Source organism: Notamacropus eugenii, chromosome 5 (assembly GCF_028372415.1).
Source record: "Notamacropus eugenii isolate mMacEug1 chromosome 5, mMacEug1.pri_v2, whole genome shotgun sequence".
NCBI lineage: Eukaryota > Metazoa > Chordata > Mammalia > Diprotodontia > Macropodidae > Notamacropus > Notamacropus eugenii.
In genome coordinates, this window is record NC_092876.1 from 87,189,122 (window position 1) to 87,201,507 (window position 12,386).

A 12,386-nucleotide genomic window follows, 5' to 3' on the forward strand; every position below is an offset into this window, starting at 1 on the left:
ATTTTTTAATTAGGGTAGCAAATAACCAATAAATTAATGGCCAGTGATTTCTCTCAGTTGTTGTTGTGTTCGTCCTTCGTTGCTGAAGAAGATCATGCCATCAGAGAAATGATGGCACGACTTGCACTTGACTTTGTTTTGAGTGAGGGAGGGCTGTGCAGGTCACCAGCCTCACTTCTCCTCTAGGGCCATCTGAATCCTGTGACCACATATTCCTCAGGATGACTGGAGATGGCCCAGGATGCACTGGGAGCCCTTGGCCCTTTAAGCCAAGGTCTTTGCAGGTCCTCACTCAGGGTGAGGTAACTCCATTTGGCTAAATACATACATACATACATACATACATACATACATATACATTGGCTATACGCAGCCTCTGGGCACATATGTGTGTGTCTTTATACACACACGTTTGGCACACACAGCCTCCAGGCATATATTTGTCCCATTGTCCATCAGCGTTGACTTCCCAGAGCTCTCCGCAGAAGCCTCGGCTGCTGAGCTTAGTTCACACCAAGAAGGATCCCATCTGTCCATGGCTGTGTGTAAGCGTGAGTGTCTTTCTTCATGTGCCCGGCCCTTAGCAGAGTGCCTGCTGCCGTCACTTGACGTGATTTCCTTCTTTAAACTGTCTCTCCTAATTCTGGCCTCTCTGCTTGGCTCCTTCGCACTTGGCCCAGCACGTGTTTCAGACTCAGCACAGGGAGGGAGAGGGAAAGGCGCGAAGCTCCGGAGCCTGGACGGGCCCCAAGCCCAGCCCAAGGCTCCCAGGTGCAGGCTCACGTTCACTCCTCCCCTCCCCTGGTGCCCGCCAAGTGAGCCGGCCCAGAGACTCTGAGTTAAGTAGTCTTAAAAGAAACTCCTTAGATGAAAGGCATTCTGGGCTTCTGCAATGACAACACCAAGGCCCATCACTTATCACTTCTCATTTCTCCTAGGGCTACTTTACTGTAAGTCACTACCAATAAATTGCTTGAGTGACTGCTGGGGGAGAGATTTACAGAGTTTTGTGACAGTCCATTTTGATATTGTTCAATTTGATCAGGAGCAGGAGCCCATGTGTTTTTGCTGGTAGTGTCTAGCCTGGAACCCCCCAGGGTCTTTTAAGTTGTTTTCATCTGGTTGCCTGTTCTGCTGGAAGGCAAATGGGTTAAAGTTTTCTTCTACCTTGTGGGGTGGTTGTGTGTTAACTCGGTTTCAAAAGGATGACAGCTGCTGCACTATTCTTAAAAGTCCTCCCACCTCCACACTGAGGATCACCCAGATAACATCTCCATAGTACAGTCCTGTAGTAGCGCACATAAGCCATTGTCTCTGATACATTCCTAGTATGCTGGGATTGCACATCTGAACACTAAATATCTGCAATCTCTTGGGGTTCTAAAGATCCCAGCATCACCATGTTCACATGTCCAAACTGGTCTCCTCCTATACACTTAAGACAACCCTTGGTGACCAGGCCTCTGTTCTGGAGTTTGGTATCCACCACATTTTTGTAAATTAAGTGTGAGGAGATATTGATTCCCCTTCTCCTATGGTAACATCCTCAACAAAGGACATAGAGGGCACACTGACGTTTGGACTCTCAAAGTCACAAGAGGCTCCAATAGCTGCTTGCAGGTTTCAGTTGGTCATGTCCAGGAAGAAGGTACAGTTGGCCGGTAGAGCTGGAAGCCGAGTAACCACTGGAACTAGGAGATGAGCACGTCCTTGTCAGTGGTGCCCAGGCAGCTGAACTTCTGCATCAGGTCTGGGTCCAGGTCTATATCCATGCCCTCCATGGTGGGGCCGGACAGTGACAGCCGCTTCCTGCACTACAACTGTGCCTCCTTCAGCCACCGCCACCACCGCCTGATGCTGCTTCCCAGGTTCCACTGCCCAACCCTCAGAGCCGAGTCCAAGCCCAAGCCCAAGCCTGCTTCGGCTGGCTGAGGTAGGTAGGTAGGTGGGCCCCCTGCCTCTCACAGCTTTATGGAGCAGAGTCTCGCTCACTCTGGTTCTTGCTCTCACTCTCCGTGCTTGCCCCCCGCCCCCCCATCTTAAGAAGCTACAAGGTTTTTGAAATGGAGCCCCACCCCGACTCATTCAGCACAGTAATTTGCTTTCTGTACCTAGATTTAAAAAGAAAATGGAATTCTTACCCAAGTAGTTAGAGTCCTTGATTTGATCAATGATTTGATGATGGGTTGCTTCCATACCTAGTGTGCTTTATGTGTTTCATTGATCAACTTTTAAAAATTTTATCAGAACCAATAGTTTGTTGATTAATTCTTCACACTATTGTTACAGATCTGTTGATTCCAGATCCCTTTCTTTCCCATTTGTTCTAGTTATTTCCTTTGAGATTTTGTTTTTCCATACATCTGTAAAACAACCTTTAGGTTGAGTGTTAAGGCAGAAAATTTATAAATGGATTTTGATACCCTTTTCTTTTTTTGTAATCACAGGCCAACAAGGGAGAATTATCATTTCTCAAATATATGTATATATTTGCTTATATTTGTTGTAAAAAATGTCTTGTATGCTTATTCATACAATTTCAGTAATTAGTTTGACAGCTGGAGTCCCTGATATTTTATTTATTTTAAAATCCTTTTTAATGACATTGCTCTTGCTACCTCTTTCTCTGAGATATACATATATATTATATATATATTATATATAAAATGTACATACATATGTATAAGTATGTATACATACACATACATACTTACATATATATATTAATAAGGGCTGATTAGTTTTCTGGGTTCCTTTTATATCGTACTGCTTTATTGAAGTTACATTTATTATTGACATATAAATTAAATGTATGAATCTGAAGAAAAATAATTATCATTTTAAAACTATGGTGCTTTGTTTATGTTTATTTTCATAATTCCTTTTTTCTTCTTATTTTTATGACTGTTATTTAATGAACGACATTAACTAATAGCAAACTAAGAAATATTCTTGCTTTAACAAATCTTGATTAGCAAAATAGAAGGAAGTTTTAAAAATTTCTCTATTAGAGATATTGATAATTCTTGCTTTTACATAAATAATTTAGTCACATTAAGGAATCATCTCTTTACTACCATACTTTTAAATTTTAAAACTTAATTATTTTTGAATTTATCAAAAGCTTTTCTTGTATATACATATACACACATCTATCTATTGATTTATCTACCTACCTACCTATCTGTCTCTCTGTCTGTATCTTGGTTTCTTCTTACCATTGTAAGTCACAGTCTCTGTTGGGCAGCTAGGTGGTGCAGTAGATAGAGCACCAGGGCAGGAGTCAGGAGGATCCGAGCTTAAATCTCACCTCAGACACTTGACACTCACTAGCTGTGTGACCTTGGGCAAGTCACTTAACCCCAACTGGCTCATGCTGGGTCATCTCCAGTCATCCTGATGAATATCTGGTCACTGGATTCAGATGGCTCTGGAGAAGAAATGAGGATGGTGACCTGCACAACACTCCCTCACTCAAAACAAAAGTCAAGTGCAAGTCACGTCATTATCTGATGGCATGGTCTTCTTCAGCAACAAAGGATGAACATACACACTTACACACACACAATCCCTGTTATATATAGGGATATTAAAGCAGAGAAAAAAATCACAGATAGGGCTCGCCCATGGGTCTCCTTCCTTCCGTTACTTATCTGATTTTTATGTTCAGGTTCCAGTGATTTCCTGTATTTTTATGTCTTCTCTTTTTGTTATCATACAGTGTTTGTTGCCTTTACCCTGAAACACTATCTCCATAGAAACCCCTTTACCACTCCCTGCTGCTATCCACCATATTGTTCTGCCCTCTTTTGTGGGTGGAAGAATAAACATAGGTTCTCATGTCCTAACTTTTTCCATGTTCTTCCTCACTTTCCCTCATTTCAGTCCTGGGTGGGTTGGGGATAACTAAACCCTGGGGAGGGAAATAATATAGATGTTGTCTTTTAAAAGTAACTATAATAAAATTACCAGAAAGGTTCAGGACATCTAAGTGTGTATACTTGCCTCTGATATTTGTGGAGCCTATTATACCCTAGGTCTACCACCTGTCTTTCTGCAGTTTTGATTGGAAAAAAAGTGAGAGGCATTTGGCTCTGAAATTATACAACCAGGAACCACAGTCTTCCCAACTACTACATTTACTATTGTTTTGCATGTTTTTCACCTCATTTTCTACCATCTCCTAGTGCATTTGGAACTGTCCATTTTTGTAACAATTGTGTTGAGGGTGAAGACTAGTTTTGAAAGTCTGTCAACCTAACCTTTCAAGATTTCTTTTGCAGAAGTGACCATTCCAAATTGTGGGAATAAATTACCCTTGTGGCAGGATCGTAAGAGAGCATTGCATGCCAAATTGGGGTAATCTGAAAAAGGTGAACTTATTTTGTTTTTGTGTGAAGAGTGATTTTAAAAATTGCATTGTAGTGACCAGCAGTACATACGTCCTTTTGTCCACATCTCACTATTTCAACCAAATACATCTAAAGTCATGAACATTCTCCTCCTTTGACATCTCTCAGTCATTTGTCTATGACATTGTTCTCATCCTGTTCCAATAGATACAATTTCTCCTTAGGTATATCATCATTGATCTTTCACCCACTAAACCTGTGCTCCACAAAGGAGACCGTTTAGTTAATCATTGCTGTTTAAACTAATTTGAGTAATGATTATAACTTCTCCTTTTTCTTAATTTTAAAATATTTTTGCTGAAATTATTGGTGTTTTCTTAAATGTGACTTTTCTTTTTAAGTCTAATTATATGAAGCACTCGTGATATTTTGATAGGTGTGAAGTATATAAATGCAGTTGGGTAAAGTTAAGATCTTTGCATTAGCAGTTTATCCTGAACTGAAAACTTTTATGTGTCTTCAAAATTATTTATTTAGTTTTTTGTTTGACCTGTGACTTCTTCAGCCCAAGTAACACATGGAAAGGAAATTTGCTCTTCCTGTAAAGGGACTCTATTACTCCCAAGTTTATTTTTTTGACTAAGAGTAAAACAACTTGCCCAGATTTTCACATTCAATATATTGGAGTCAAGCCTTGAGCATAGATCAGCCTGACCTCCAGACCATCCCTTTCTCTACTATACTCTGTTGTCTCTGTTTTAGTGCTTTTATGAATATGCTTTGTATTGGAATTTAAAGAAGATCTCTAGGTGTCTCAAGAACTCAATTCCCATATATTTAACGTATTATGCCATATTGAAAAGATTCTCTATATTGTTGTTACTTGTATTGTTGTTACAAATAAAATGGAATTCTAGGGAACTTGAAGGGTAAAGAAGGAGATGCTGTGCTGAGCAGAAGGCTACAAAATGCCTCAGACTCCTTGAATAATGTCTCCTACATTTATATTGCACTGGAAGCATTGGAGTCTTTTCCTCAAGAGAGACAAATGATATAGCTCCTACAAAGAATGTTTTCTTAATTTGATTCGGAATAAAATTGAGTTTAAGAGCATTCAAGTCACCTGTAGATTCATTGCACCCAACTACTAACTTTCAAAATACATGTTCCTACCTAGGTAATTCTGAATCTAGAAGGAAATCACAATGAGAGGCAGGAGTGCAGGCATTTCTATTTGAATGAATGAGAATGGATTTTGAGCCCCCTAAACCCAATCTCCATTGCTCAGAGGAATCATCATGGACCTAGGATCAAAGGCCCTCATACCTTGGCCATCAAAGTTCCTTTTCTTTCTGTGTCTTTGATTCCACCTCACTCTGACACCTGTAGCAGCTCTGGGAAGTTTCTCCCCCAGCTGAGACCTTGAGGAGTTTTTGAGTATTTCTCAGTACTTGTTAGTCAGTCTGAGGGGAATGCTCATGAATTAACCATAATTCCTGGTGATGACTTACACTTGAGACAAAAGTTAACTTTATCTGAGACAGGACTGACTAAGCTGTCAGACTGTCTTGTTTCATACAGGTGACATGGTAATTATAGCTCTGGGAAAGGTGAGATCAGAGAACCTGATAAACCTACAAATAGCCTCCTGTTCTTATCCTCAACTCATGCAAGTTCATGGGTAGTAGGTATATGCATACAAGTGTACATATGTTGTTTCCTTCTTGGCTTACTGGATGTCATAGACCTGTTTTTTTCCATCAACAGCTGAAACCAGCATGGTGAGTATGTCCTTCTATACAAACCTCAGATGCAGGCTTTTGGAAGACATTGTATTCTTTCAGGTCACCAATCTAACTCAAAACTCCTTTAACTGTGAAAAGAAGTCTGGAGAATTGAGTAGAGAGGTCTGAATTTTCCTTCTGTCTCAGGAAGACACTGACTCATCTTCCTCTTTTTCTAGGCATAAATGAGATCCACATCTATTGTCCCTGTCCTAAATATCCCCTGTCTTTTAAAATTTGTCTCTGTTAAATCCCTATCCTGGGTTCACTATCATTTCTGTTTCTTTTATGACCTTGCTTTGAAGCCCTCTAGAATGTTTGTCCTTCCCTCTTTTCTTTCTAAAAGGGAGACCATAATTTGTTCAATTATTCCCTACTGTATGCGCTCACCTTGATTCCAGGTCTCTATGAAAAAAGAGTAACTATAAACATTTTTTTTTTTACATTGAGTTCTTTCCCTCATAATTTGTTCCTTTTGGAGGTATAGGCCCTGGAAAGTTAATGCTAGGGCAATATATTAATAGTTCTGTGACTCTGTAGACTAAGGTCCAAACTGTTTTCTACAATGGTTGAATAAATTTCCAGCTCCAAGAGCAATATATTAAGTTTTGTGCAGTTCCTCCATACTTCTCATTTTAATTTTTGTTATCTTTTCTAATTTGATGAGTATGTTTATGGAACTTTAGATGCTTCAATTTTCACTATTAAAAGTATAAATTATATAAATAATATCAATGATAGCTGATATCCGCCTAGCACTTTAATCTTTTGCAAAACACTTGACTTATCCTATCTCAGTTGATTCTCTTAGAAGAGCTGTGAAATTGTCCTCTTATCTCTGTTTAATGGATGGAGAAGCTGGGGCAAAGAGAATTTAAGTGACTTGCTCAGGTTCACAAAGTGAGGAAGTATCTGATGCAGGAGTCAGACCAAATCTTCCTGTGTCTGAGTCTTTATCCAACACTTCTCTTTAAAATTCAATCTACATTTAAATAATATATGAAATCCTATACATCATTAGATATTTACACAAAACTCAGCCATTTAACCCTGATTTCTATAGAAATGTCAGATAATTTTTTCCAGATTCCAAATTCTTCAAAGATAAAACAGCACTATCTATGTACTGTTCACTATTGCATAGACTATGGAAATGTGTTCCTAATGCAATTCACTCCCTTCTAACCAATAATGGTACAAGGAAGCTTATTTATATTTCATGAGATTTTTTTTATTTGCAAATAGAGGAAAAAGAGTGCAAGGTTTTTTAGGCCCTTTACACCTAAAGCTCAAATCACTGTATTCTGATCTATTGCTTACTTAAGGGAGACTCTAGGTGTCAGTCTCACACTTGATGATTTCCACAATTTGGTTATTTCATCTCCATGTCCCTTTTATTTTTTGTATTCACTTGTTAAAATCACAGAGTCACATAATTTCAGAAATGGTAGAGAACTGAAAAACATTTCCTTCTACAAGATTCTATCTTAGAAGTGCTCTCTAGACTTTCTGAGAAGATTTCTAACAAGGGAGGACCCCTCTCTTTCTGAAACAGTCCATTTTTCTTTGGTGTAGCTGTAATTGGTTGAAAGTTTTCCTGATAGCCATCTGAAAATCTTATCTTTATAACTTCCATCTACTGCTTCCAATTCCTCCCTGTAAAAAGAAAGAAAGAAACAAACAAAAAACACAATCATTTTTCCCAAAAATCCTTAAGATACTTAAGAACATATATCATAATGTCCTGTAAGTCTACTTGTTCCTAATCCAAATACTACAAAATTATTCATCTGATTCCTTTTTTAGCAAAGATTTTAAACTTCTAACACTCCCATTCATTAACATGTAAAAATTCTAGTTTAATAACATCCTTATTAAAATATAAAGCTAAGAACTGAAGCAATATTCCATAGGTGTTCTGAGCAGGGTAGATTATATTGTTGAATTATCACTGCCTCCATAAGGGACATTATCTCAATGTCTTTGTAACATGCAATCTCATAAAATATATGAGTGCCCATTCATGTATTGATTGCCACATGGTGACATTTAGTACACTAATAACTTCAGATATTCCTCACCCCCATGCCAGTATGAACTGCTTTCTTACCAACCCAACTCTGCCTTGTATTTGAGAAATTTATTTCTGGAAGACAAATATTAGGCTTTACATCTTACCCTATTAAATTATATCATATTGAATTTGACTCAATGCGCTATTCTTTTTTGACTTTTCAGAATTTTGATACTGTCACCTACTGAAACTTTCTGTTATCTGATTTTCATAAGGATAGTATCTAACCCCTTATTCCACTAATTCATTCACATATTCAATAGCACATCTAAGGACAAATTCTTTCAGCTCTCCATGGAGACGTCATATTAATGTGGAATTGATAATAACTATTCTTTTTGTTGGGTCATTCCACTTGTTAATAACCTACTTAATTCAGTTCTCCTTCATGTCCACAAAAATAGTATAATATTTTTCTCTAATGCATTGCTCAAATTTTCGTGAGATGTGTCTAAACCAGTCTAGAATTGTTTTCCAAAAGGAAAATCATTTTAACCTTGGGGTTTATAAAATATTTATTGTTGTTGTTGTTGTTGTTGTTGGTGTGTGTGTGTGTGTGTGTGTGTGTGTGTATTGCAGCCTCATCTCTCCTATATTCCCCTTTCTTTCTTCTGTTACTGCTACCATCCTGATGCAAATGTTTATCAACTCTCACATAGAATACTGCAATTGTTTGCTTGTGGATCTCTCTGCCTCAAATCTCTGCTTTCTCCATCCTCCATTAACCTTTGATTTTTTTTTTTACTATTTATTTATTTTTACTTTTAACATTCATTTCCATAAGATTTGGAATTTTGAATTTTCCCTCCCACCCTGTTCTCCCCTCTCCCTAATATTCATATTAAACATATTTTCATGTTAGTCATTTTATAAAGAATAATTAGAACTAATGGAAGGAAGGACAAGAAAGAAATAAAACAAAACAACAAAAGAAAGAGAATGAATACTATGCTTCCATCTCTATTCAGATTCCCCCAGTTCTTTCTCTAGATGTGGATAGTATTTTCTATCATGAGTCTTTTGGAGTTGTCTTAGATGCTTGCATTGCTAAGAAGAGCTAAGTCTATCAAGATCAGGAATCACACAATATGACTGTTACTGTGTACATTGTTCTGGTTCTTCTCATTTTACTCAGCATCAGCTCATATAAGTATTTCCAGGTTTTTCTGAAGTCCTCCTGCTCATCATTTCTTACAGCCCAATAGTATTCCATTACATTCATATACCACAACTTGTTCAGTCATTCCCCAATTGATGGACACTCCCTCCATTCTTTGTTACCATAAAAAGAGCTGCTATAAATATATTCGTGCTTGTGAGTCCTTTTTTCCCATTTTTATGATCTTTTTGAGATTCAGACCTAGAAATGGTATTGCTGGGTCAAAGGGTATGCACAAATTTAGAACCCTTTGCACATAGTTCCAAATTCTTCTCTAGAATGATTGGATCAGTTCAAAACTCTACCACTAATGCATTAGAGTACCAATTATCCCACATCTTCTCTAATAGTTATCATTTTCTTGTTTTGTCATGTTATACAACCTCATAGATCTGAAGTGATACCTCAGAGTCATTTTGATTTGCATTTCTCTAATCAACAGTGATTTAGAACATTTTCCATATGACGATATATAACTAATTTCTTCCTCTGAAAACTGCCTTTTCATATCCTTTGACCACTTTTCAATTAGAAAATGACTTTTAGAAATCTGACTTAGTTCTCCATACATTTTAGAAATAAGGCTTTTATGCTTTTCTGTCTCCTTTCTCCCATTTCCTCCTCAGGAGAGTTTTGTTTTTGACCACCACCTCCCTCTGTCTGTCCTATATTCTATCAGCCCTTTCCCTTTTCTTTCCCCTTTCCCTTCCTACTTCTTATAGGGTTAGTTAGATTTCTATACCTAACTTACTATGTTACTCCCTCTTTGAACCAAATCTGATGAGAGTAAGGTTCAAATACTCATCTCCCTCCCTTATATCCCTCTTCTGTAATAGGTTTTTATGTGATGTAATTTAACTTTGTCTACCTCCTCCTTTCCTCTTTCACCCCATTTTTGGCACTTAGATATTTTTGTCATTATGTCAAAGTCAAATTATATCCACACTCTCTATCTTTGTATTCCCCCTTTAAATAGCATAATAACAATACAGTTCTCAAGAGTTACAAGTGTCCCAGTTTGAATTTATTAATAACTTGATTTTTCTTGTTCTTTCTTGTTTACCATTTTATGCCTCTCTTGATTCTTGTATTTGAAGATCATTTTTTGTTGTCGTTGAGCTCCATTCTTTTCACCATGAGGGTTTGGAAATCCCCTATTTCATTTTATGTTCATCTCTTCCCCTGAAAGATTATGCTCAGTTTCATTGAGTAGTTGATACTTAGTTGTAATCCAAGCTCCTTTGCCTTGTGGAATGTGATATTCCATACCCTCCAGTCTTTTAATGTAAAAGTTGCAAGGTCATGTAGAATTCTGACACTGGTTCTGTGATAGTTACATTGTTTCTCTCCGGCTGTTTGCAGTATTTTCTCTTTGACCTGGTAATTCTGAAATTTGGCTAAAGTGTTCTTTGGCATATTCAATTTGGGATCTCTTCCAGGGAGTGATCATTGCATTCTTTAAATGAGTTTTTTTACCTTCTGGTTTTAGGACATCAGGGCAGTTTTCCTTGATGTTTTATTGAAAGATAATTTTCAGGCTATTTTTGATCATGGTTATCAGGTAAGCCAATAATTTTTAAATTTTCTCTCCTGGATCTATTTTCCAGGTCAGTTGTTTTTACCAATGAGGCATTTTACATTTTTTTTCTACTTTTCATTGTTTTGTTTCTGTTTGACTGCAACGGCAAGTAAAATAGGATCTTTTGCTGTTTCGTTTTCATATAATCAAGACTTGTAATGCCTCTATTTCTTCCAGAATCCATGGTCATTTAGATTGTAAGACCAAGGATCCTGGAAAGGGCAAGCAAAGTAGGATCTTTTACTGTTTTTGTTTTACTAAAAGTTCCTGTAATTGAGTAATGTGATTGAGGAGGATCTTTCTCACCCATTATGGGCCTACGAAGATTTGTGGGAAGGCCTACACCCTCTGTTAATGGCACACTGGTTCTCAAGGGTTGTGACGCCCTCTGGCTCTAAAAAGTGTATAAAGACTCTGAGGTGCAGTTTTACTTTGGGGCTTAGTGTTTGCAAGAAGTTTGGTGTGCAAGATGAGATTCTTGGAAGCTGCTACGGAGCCCCTGGGCTTTGGAAACCCAGATTTTGGTTCTTCCCCCTCTGGTAACTAGGGACAGACAGTTCTACCTGTCTGTTGATTTGTGATATATACACTGATTATGGTCAAACAGAGGAAGCCATGTCTGTTGATCTTTGATTTCTCTGTATTTTCTCTGAAGTTCCTGGTGCTAACTTCCCTGAACTAGGTGAATGATATATGTGCTTGATTAAAGGAAAGATATGTGTGCTTGACCAAAGTGATTGTTAACCTCTCAAAAGTTCCTTTTCCTTTTACAGAAGCAAATCAAAGAACCTGTGATAGCAGCCTCCCTCCTGTGTATACTGGGGTGCTTACTGTTACATTGACTGATTCTTGATATCTCATACAGTCATTACCTTCCACTTACCCAATTCTAATTTTTAACAAATTGTTTTCTTCTATTAGATTTTGTGTCTCCTTTGCCATTTGACCCATTCTACCTTTTAAGGACTTGTTTTCTACAATAAATTTCTGTCCTTCATTTTTCAAGTTATTGACTCTCCCTAGCATACCTCACATTTCTTTTCCCAATTGTTCTTCTACATCTCTTATTTGACTTCTAAATCCTTCTTGAGCCTTTCCAAGAATGCTTTGTGGGTTTGAGATCAGATCATATTCCCTTTTGAGGTTTCAGGTGTGGATACATTGACAACTTGTCCTCTTCTGAATTTTTACTTTGGTCTTCTCTTTCCCTATAATAAGAATATATGTTCATTGTATGTTTTTGCTTTTTGCTCATGGTGTTTGCCTATTTCCTGACTTTTAGACTTGAGCTCTCCTGCCACATTGCAGGGGTCACTGATGCAAACTTGTTGTCCTAGGAGCCTGTGACCTTGTCACTGACTTTGTGTACTGGGGCCTCAGGTGCTGGGAGTTGGAGGCTGTAGGTTTCTGTCATTTTACCTGGTGCTGAGCAACACTG

The 12,386-nt window shown here is 37.8% G+C and overlaps 1 pseudogene; it reads right to left on the reverse strand.

The window, feature by feature from the left end:
* Positions 1 to 1,197: 1,197 nt before the first annotated feature.
* On the reverse strand, positions 1,198 to 1,781 carry LOC140508633 (protein ILRUN pseudogene; annotated as a pseudogene).
* Between the last annotated feature and the right edge of the window lie 10,605 nt (positions 1,782 to 12,386).